Source organism: Adiantum capillus-veneris, chromosome 9 (genome assembly GCF_014529385.1).
Source record: "Adiantum capillus-veneris isolate H3 chromosome 9, ASM1452938v2, whole genome shotgun sequence".
NCBI classification, from domain to species: domain Eukaryota; kingdom Viridiplantae; phylum Streptophyta; class Polypodiopsida; order Polypodiales; family Pteridaceae; genus Adiantum; species Adiantum capillus-veneris.
The window spans coordinates 162,489,915-162,500,234 of NC_140939.1; positions in this window are offsets into that span (position 1 = coordinate 162,489,915).

Below are 10,320 nucleotides of genomic sequence, written 5' to 3' on the forward strand. Positions count from 1 at the left end.
GCTGCTACGAGTTCTCTCCGTCGTTCCCAGGACGTGGTGCATCAATTAGGTGGCCACGGTGATGCCTACGCGTGGCTCTTGCCCGATGGTACGCAGCCCTTGCCTGACCATGTAACATGGCTAATATTTGGAAGGGATAAGCACCTCCCCCTATGGGCCCTCTGGGGTGTCGAAAAAAAAGGACGAAGGAATCCTCTTGCATGGATCAATGGAGCATGGTATATATCTCCTTCCCATTAAAGAAGCGATTAGCCCTTGACCCATTTCTCGTCATGATAGCCTGGATCCTCCTCTGTAAGCGGCATTGATATAATGATCTCCAGTCGTCTTGAGCAGTGTATCTAAATGGCTTTATCCACAAAGATGCCCGTTGTGGGAGCTCTGACTAAATCCTACGTGTAAGCCTAGGAGGTGAAAAAAAATGTCATATGTCGTTGTAAAGGCTATCAATACACACGTGTATTATCTCTCAGCAAAAGTGTAACCATCATATCAAAATCGCTTATGTAAATATGCATAAGCTCACTTTTAGGACGTCCTTTGGATTGTATTGAGTTTTCGGTGATGTTGTTAGGGCTTACCAATGCTCTTGCAATGTTCAATAGGATGTTGGGTTGGATATTTAGAGAATGAATAACCATATTATTTGATGGTATCATTGTATTCTCCAAGTCCAAAGCAGCGTCAAGAACATCTGACACACATGTTCAGGCTTGTGATCAATGGAAAGAAATGCAAGTTCTTTATTCAAGTTAGCGTGGATCTAGCAAAAGTAGAAGTTGTTCGCAATTGACCACCTTTGATGAAATTGCATGGAGTTAAAGTCTTCTTGGGCTCATGACCTTACTATCAAGGGTATACTAGACAATTTGCAACGATTTCTTAATGCCAAGTCGATGGAGGAGTAGGACTATGCAGATATTCCTTAGTTGTTAGAGTTACATCTTGAGGCTCTTAGAGTGATAGAAACCTCTCCAAAGTGGAGATCAATTCAACCATGGAGTTTGGTGCAATGTGTGTTGCACAAGAGGGGAGCCACTTCACTCCCTTGTCACAAATAAACATGGATTGGGAAAAGGGTCAGTCACTTTGTCTTTGGCAATGATGGTGGAGTCAGTGTCTATTGAATCTTGACTTTATGTACGTTTTTCGTATGTAGTGGAGTGCGATTACTCTTCTTTTAGAGGGGGTATGCCTAACCAAAAGAGCAAGGGCCGAGCAAAGGCCTACTAGAGGCAAAGCCTAAGGAATTGTGTACGGACATTGCAAAACACAATGGTGTTCTAGTTCTGTGAGGATTAAATTAATACATTTAGTCATGCATTCTGTAATGTTTGTATAAATTCCATTTGAAGCCCATCTAAATTTATGTTTGTGTGCTTTATAAGTAGGAAAGAGTACAGGTAGTTTTTGTTATTAGCTTTGTAACCTAGTTCTTGAAGTTGTGTTGTAAGTAGATTCCCAGTATCAGTTGGGTTAAGAGAAGTAATGGAAAATTTGTCTCCATTCAATCTATCTAGTGCTTCCAAGTGCACGAGCTGTTTACATATAATTGTAGCTGTATTTCCATCTTTGTCAAGTCCCACAATAAAAAATTTAGAAGCGAGATCTCTAATCTTTGTAAGTATATCTAGAGTATACCAAGTAGTGTTAGTGTGGGTTCAAGTTTACTACCTTGTTTGAGAAGGAGTGAAAAAGTAGTTGAGAGAGGGTATGGAACACCTCTGACTCCAGTTAAAGTTTATTAACCAAGTCAGTTAAGCAATTAAGAAGGGCAACAAAAGCCAAGTGAGGGTTAAGTGGTGGAAGAGGAACATGATTTAATCATTTGTTAAGCAAAACACGAATCTCATGATCCTTGCAAATGTCTAGGTTTGAAGTACAAATGTGTGATCCAAATTTATCAAATTGAGATGTAAACTCAGTATGATTGATGCAATTACAAGTAGGTACAATGTGTTGCCTTAAAAAGTTGATATTGTAGAACCAATTTTTTAGTGGAAACGTGTCCTTCTAGCCAATATTACCAAAAATTTGATGAAAATTTTCCATAAAGATGGATTTAGGTGGGTACATCGTGCTACTTTTGCAAGGCTTCCAAAGCCTCTTCGTACCTAGCGTGTAGTTAATTCTCCCCACCAATGAGTAATTGGTCATAAATTTTATTTTTCGTCTCCATTGCCAAGTACCCGACAAAACGGCAATGCAGGTTGGCTATCATGGGGCCAAAGATTTGTTATCTGAGAGTAAAGAAGCCCGTAAAGAATGCTTTATCAAAATTTTGCATGTAATAGGATAGTAGAAACATCAATTGGGCATACAATCCATAAAGTATGTCATCTATAGGCTCGCTTGATAGATCATAATATAGCCCTTGATTGCCCTCGATGAATGAGATCCATGGAACATGTTATAACCACGCTGATAGAGCTACCATTTTTTGAGCCCAAAAATTGTAAATTCATCTTATGAATGAATGAAAAACCCATCAAGTCCAAATCTTTTACCTTCTTGTATTTTTCTACAAAAGTATATAGTCCGTAGTTGAGGCTATGAGCTTCTGCCATATGTGATTCCCAATCCCATTTTATCCTAAATTGGATTGAGTTTGTCATCTTTATACCTTGGCTAAGATTAAAAAAGCCGATTTTTGTAAAAACCTTTTAAATTTTTGGATAATGAAACATACATCATTGTCTCTGAGTGCTATGTATTCTCCCTCTACATTTTGGTGTTTATATCTCCCTAGTGGATCCAAAGCATTCAGGGTTGTGCATCTGAACAATCCTAGCAACACAATTAGCTCTCTCCTTTGTCCTTTCCTCTATCTCGTTTTCTTTCCTCTCTCAATGGCTATGGAGACGCCAACGAAGAAAATGCAACCCTAAACATCTAAAGTACGAGGAGGAAAGTGATAGGAGGTACGAAGGCCATCTGTGTGATACTAGTTGTTGGGCAGTTAGCTATGGAGGTTCAAAATAGATGAGTGACATGGCTAGTGTGAGAGGTACAGGAGAGGTAGAAGGTAGAGATAGAGAGAAGAAGAATGCACGAGCTGCTTACATAAGAAATAAAAAAGTGCACACGTGATTATTTCATTTATAAAAAGAGGTGCCTTTTATAGGCTTTACAAGTTGGACTTCATAGATTTTTACAGGCTTTGCCAACTGGTAAGATATTTTCTTTTTCTTCTACATCATTCATGATGCCACCATGGCTTAGCTTAGAGGAGCTTCTCAAGGCCAAGACAAATTGGGCTTACCAAGAGACTCTAGGAAGGAAAAGATTTTTTTTCGAGATGGAATGGGGCGTTCATCATTACAAAGCACTACAACAATGGTAATTACATGTTGATGGAGGGATAGTAAGCTTTGTAAAACACATGTCAACAGATGGAGATTAAAGCAGTACTTTGTTGAGGTCTAATCAAGTACCAATGTTGGATATTCTAGAGGAGGAAAACTCCTCCACCTCAACTAAAAAAGAATCGAGTATGGAACTAAAGAATGGATGCCTCTAAACTTGAGGGAAAGCTAAACTGGCCGTCTATCAAATTTTTGGTTCACCTCTCTCCTTTGTGCAAGAACCTCACCTAATTTGTTCACATTTATTACCCTCAACTATCATTATTTCTACTTCATACCTTGTACATTCATAAAACAATAAAACTTATGACGATTACTATTCGATCTCTCTCTCTCTCTCTCTCTCTCTCTCTCTCTCTCTCTCTCTCTCTCTCTCTCTCACACACACACACACACACACACACACACACACACACACACACACACACCCTTGGTCACAACATCTGACTATGATTGCTAGTTCTAATTACAACACACACACACACACACAGTCATAGCATCTGACCTTGATGGCATCAGGGGGCTTCTGATTGTGCCCTGGATCACTGTATCTGACTACAAAATATGACATCCAACCTTTAAACACTCAAACTTGCTTTAAGTTGGTGCCTCATAGGAGTCTACCGTATGCTTTACAAAATAAATATTGCTATCTCTTGCTATGGTGAAACACTACAGCTAAGTAAAGCTTTCCAATTTGCTATTTTTTTAGCATGGTACCTCTAATTACCTAACCCCATGGGAATATTCCCTTGTGGAAATAACCCTTGGAATGAAAAAACCCCTTGTGCGTCTAACTGCTAAAACCCCTTGTGGGTTTGAATTACTGGTAGTTTGTTGTGTCGAGGCAAGTCTCTTCCCCTTCCACTCATGAAGCGTCACGATACATCTTGATCAAAGGATCGGTGGCTTGACACGACTCTGAGCCTTCAACAACGTGGTATGATTCAAAAGGCATCTCCCCCCCTATGCTAGGTGTCTACGACTACTCCATAACTGCGGGGTATGTAGCCTCTTCCACTATATAAGGTGAGGGGAACTCCCTCACTTAGATTTGGTGTAGACGGGGTTATGTCAGTTTGATGCTTGGCTTCACAAGAATCTGTTGCTGTGATGATGGCTTCACTTTAAAGGTTTTATTCACCGCCATTAATGTTTACTGAGCATTCTACCACATTGGCTTTTTTAGTCTTTTACTAATGTTAATAGAAGGTATACTTGATTCGATGTTGCAGGGTTTTGGAGTAAAACTCTAAAACGAACATTTCTGCCCCAATTTTTTTTTTGGCAAAACTGTACATTTGGATTTTCTTTAGCTAAAGCATATGTTTGATAACCTTGGCACTGTTAATTGCACATCAACTGATGATTTCTTTTTGCTTCCTGCCTGGTACTGTTTACATACTTACTCACTCTAGTTTTTTGTTGCTTGACAATAAAGTGGCATCAATTCTATGGTTATTGATCAGGTTGTTACCTAAATGTGGTATACTATGGTAATACGGGGAAATTGATCTAACTAATCACTGGTTGATACTCTGAAATATTATGTGATGGTTCATATTCTGGTGGGTTATGAGGAGCTTCAAGGAAACTTATCATGGAAACTTTTGAAAATTGATGTTTCTTTGCATTAAAATTGATACTTATGGTGAGAATAGTGGCATTGCTAGTTATGCTGCCAGAATTTGAATTTGGAATATTGCAGTTGTTCTTTTGGGTATGTTATATTCAATTTGCAGTAAATCTGAAACATTGGTGCTCCGGCTATGGCTCTGGCTCTGGCTGGCACTTCTCTGACACTTCTCTTACTCTGGAAATTTCTTCTCTAAATTGTTGCTTGATCCTTTCACTTCTTACTGGCCTCTACGTTTTGCAGGATTATAACATGGTTTGGCTTTGTCCTGGTTTGGCTTCATACATAATCTGGTTTTCATAAAAAAAGCATTGGCTTAATTTCTGATCTGGCCTTGAGAAGTACTAGTCTAGCCTTTTTTTGCTCTACCACTTGTGTATAGTATGGCATGAGGGAGGCTACTTACATTGACAAAACACTAAACCTTCAGCTTGATACTTAGTCTATTAGCTTAAAACTGGTTCTTTTTTTACTACGTCTGGTTGGCCAGCTCTAGCTCTGGCTCTGGCTCTGGCTGGCACTTCTCTGGCTCTGGCTAATACTACTCTGAGCTGTTTTTTCACAACATCCTCTCACTTTTTTCTGCTGGCCTTGCTGGACTTTGTCTTGCTTGCCTTGAGGTGATAAATCTAAAACATACCACTGATTACTGGATTAATACATTTAATCTAGTCCAAGTTTGCTTAATCTAAAAATACAAAAAGCTCTATACTAACAAGTGGATATTGGTCCTTTTTTCACTACATCTGGTCTTTTAATCCTGCTCTCTACTTATGGATAATGATCTGGTGCTTTAGATACCTAAGTTTGTTATGATATTATGATTTGGGGGAGACTATTTTGACTTACAAATTTGACCTTCACCTATTGCTTGGTTGGCGGGGCTTAGATCTGGTTTTTTACATACAATTTCCACTATAGCTAGTGAATACTAATCTAAACTGGTCTGAGTATAACTGGTTGTAGCCAGATTTTGTACCTTCAGCTTGATACTTAGATTGTCGGCATTGCATCCGACCGACATAATGATACAGATCTGGCTATATCTAGGTATAGTTTGAGGTGGCGTGCTTTATGAGGCTGGCTCTGGCTTTAACTCTGGCTAGTACTTCTATGGGCTGATAGTTCAGTTAACATTCTAAAAGTCAAAAGGAAACCCTTTTATGGTATTTGGTGTAAATGAAGATAAGTGTGCATACCTGCTGCAGAGTACTGGGAAACTCTGAAACTTCTGGTTCTTGATGTCTGGCCTATAGCTGGTCGCATGATATTCCTAGTTGATTCTAGCCTTTTGATCACCGTCATGATAAACTCAGTTGGATCTTTCACTTCTAGGCTTTGTTGATAGTGTGATATGGGGGAGACTGTTTTGAGTTATAAAATCTGACCTACAGATGACTGGCTTAGATCTGGTTTTATTAACCTTATTCATGCAAATCTAATTGAGGATTAAGGAAGGTACAGGGTTTGTTATAAATGAATACTTGCAAAAGGATGCATACACCACTATGAATTAGCAAATCCTTGCTTGGACATTATAGTTTTGGAAAACAGGTTGAAATGCTTAAGTATTTTTTGTAAATCTATATTTAAGGACAATAGCTAGTCAAAAAAATTTAAGTTGGACATGGATAACAACTGATAGGTTCTTTGAAGCTTGCCATACATAGCCAAGTCTAACATATATGTTGTCTTGACTATATGGATGCAAGTGAGAATTCTATCTTGGTTTAAAGAGGTGTAGCTTGCTACAGTCCGACTTTGAAAACACTTGATGATTCAATTGGGATAGTTCTGATACCTTTGTACAAGTTCATTTGAAATGATACTTCATTCTTGTTATGTTGTACAATTATGAATCAAAGACTCAGTTTTTTTTGTACTTATCTTTGCCTAGACATCTTTAACCAGTCGTCTTTTTGAACATCTTGTTCATTGGTGTGTTATTTATTTTAATTAAAACAGCTACACACACCCCTCAACACCAGGCCCTCCCAGGCAACTGGGATGACCAGGACACTGGCTTTGGATTTTTTTTTGTGTTTGTAGGCTTGGATTGACCCACTGTCTTTAATTCCTTGACTGGTTGACAGGTGTTAGGTGGTCTTTCCTTTACTATAGATTGGATTCCTACTCACGACTATTGTAGTCTTTATGGATCAGTCGGTTTTAAGTAGCAGGTTAATCCAATTCTACTTACCTATGCTTTAGCAAATTGTATTCCGACAATTACAGGTACATGCTACCTATTACTCATATGATGACCTTTTGGAGCAAGAGGACAAGCTTGACGATTATCATCCAACAGTACTCAATGACAACCATACTTGTTACAAACTGGCTGACAAAGCCTTAAAACTCCTACAGGAGTAATGTCTTCCTTGAGGACTATTCTTGATATTGTACTAGTACAGACATTTCTTCCCTCTTCAGGGACACTCCTAATTAGCTCTTCTATGCTAAAGAATTCAAAAACTCATCTTTTCTCATGAGGCAGTAAGCCCATACACAATGGGCCTACTGCCAAAACCCATTGTGTATGGTGCCTGGGATAGGGCGGGTACACACACACACACACACACACACACCCTTGGTCACAGCATCTGACCATGATTGCTAGTTATAATTACAACACACACACACACACACACGTCACTCACACAATCATAGCATCTGACCTTGATGGCATCAAGGGGCTTCTGATTGTGCCCTGGATCACTGTATCTGACTACAAAATATAACATCCAACCTTTAAACACTCAAACTTGATTTAAGTTGGTGCCTCATAGGAGTCTACCGTATGCTTTACAGAATAAATACTGCTATCTCTTGCTATGGTGAAACACTACAGCTAAGTAAAGCTTTCCAATTTGCTATTTTTTTAGCATGGTACCTCTAATTACCTAACCCCATGGAAATAGTCTCTTGTGGAAATAACCCTTGGAATGAAAAAACCCCTTGTGGGCCTAACTGTTAAAACCCCTTGTGGGTCTGCATTACTCGTAGTATGTTGTGTCAAGGCAAGTCTCTTCCCCTTCCACTCATGAAGCGTCACGATACATCTCGATCAAAGGATCGGTGGCTTGACATGAATCTGAGCCTTCAACAGTGGGGTATGATTCAAAAGGCATCTCCCCCCCATGCTAGGTGTCTACGACTACTCCATAACTGCGGCGTCTGCAGCCTCTTCCACTATATAAGGTGAGGGGAACTCCCTCACTTAGACTTGGTGTAGACGGGATTATGTCTGTTTGATGCTTGGCTTCACAAGAATCTGCTGTTGTGATGATGGCTTCACTTTAACGGTTTTATTCACCGCCATTAATGTTTACTGAGCATTCTACCACACTGGCTTTTTTAGTCTTTTACTAATGTTAATAGAAGGTATACCTGATCTGATGTTGCAGGGGTTTGGAGTAAAACTCTAAATCGAACATTTCTACCCCAATTTTGTTTTTGGCAAAACTGTACATTTGGGATTTTCTTTAGCTAAAGCATATGTTTGATAACCTTGGCACTGTTAATTGCACATCAACTGATGATTTCTTTTTGCTTCCTGCCTGGTACTGTTTACATACTTACTCAATCTAGTTTTTTGTTGCTTGACAACAAGGTGGCATCGATTCTATGGTTATTGATCGGGTTGTTACCTAATACTATGGTAATACCGGGAAATTGATCTAACTGATCACTGGTTGGTACTCTGAAATATTATGTGATGGTTCATATTCTGGTGGGTTATGAGGAGACTCAAGGAAACTTATCATGGAAACTTTTGAAAGATTGATGTTTCTTTGCATTAAAATTGATACTTATGGTGACAATAGTGGCATTGCTAGTTATGCTGCCAAAATCTGAATTTGGAATATTGCAGTTGTTTTTTTGGGTATGTTACATTCAATTTGCAGTAAATCTGAAACATTGGTGCTCTGGCTCTGGCTCTGGCTAGCACTTCTCTGACACTTCTCTTACTCTGGCAATTTCTCCTCTAAACTGTTGCTAGATCCTTTCACTTCTTACTGGCCTCTATGGTTTTGTAGGATTATAACATGGTTTGGCTTTTTCCTGGTTTGGCTTTATACATAATCTGGTTTTCATTAAAAAAAGCATTGGCTTAATTTTTGATCTAGCCTTGAGAAGTACTGGTCTGGCCTTTTTTTGCTCTACCACTTGTGTATGGTATGGCATGGGGGAGGCTACTTGCATTAACAAAACACTAAACCTTCAAGTCGAAACTTAGTCTATTGACTTAAATCTGGTTCTTTTTTTACTACATCTGGTTGGCCAGCTCTGGCTCTGGCTCTGGGTGGCACTTCTCTGGCTCTGGCTAATACTACTCTGAGCCGTTTTTTTTGCAACATCCTCTCACTTTTTTTTGCTGACCTTGCTGGACTTTGTCTTGCTTGCCTTGAGGTGATAAATCTAAAACATACCACTGATTACTAGATTAATACCTTTAATATGGTCCAAGTTTGATTAATCTAAAAAACAAAAAGCTCTATACTAAGCAGGAGATACTGGTCCTTTTTTCACTACATCTGGTCTTCTAATGATGCTCTCTACTTATGGATAATGTCTGGTGCTTTAGATACCTAAGTTTGTTATGATATTATGATTTGGGGGAGACCGTTTTGACTTACAAATCTGACCTTCACCTATTGCTTGGTTGTCGGGCTTACATCTGGTTTTTTATATATAATTTCCACTACAGGTAGTGAATACTGACCTGAATTGGTTTGAGTATAACTGCTTGTAGCCAAATTTTGTACCTTCACCTTGATAGATTGTCGGCATTGAATCCAACCGACATAATGATACAGACCCGGCTATCTCTAGGTATAGTTTGAGGTGGTCTGCTTTATGAGACTGGCTCTGGCTAGTACTTCTCTGACTCTAGCTGGTACTTATTTGGGCTGATAGTTCAGTTAATATTCTAAAAGTCAAAAGAAAACCCTTTTATGGTATTTGGTGTAATGTTGATAAGTGTGCATATCTGCTGCAGAGTGGGAAACTCTGAAACTTCTGGTTCTTGATGTCTGGCCTATATCTGGTCGCATGATATTTCTAGTTGATTCTAGCCTTTTGATCACCGTCATGATAAACTCAGCTGGATATTTCACTTCTAGGCTTTGTTGATAGTGTGATATGGGGGAGACTGTTTTGACTTATAAAATCTGATCTACAGATGACTGACTTAGATCTGGTTTTATTAACCTTATTCATGCGAATCTAAATGAGGATTAAGGAAGGTACAAGGTTTTTTATAAATGAATACTTACAAAAGGATACATACACTACTATGAATTAGCAAATCCTTGC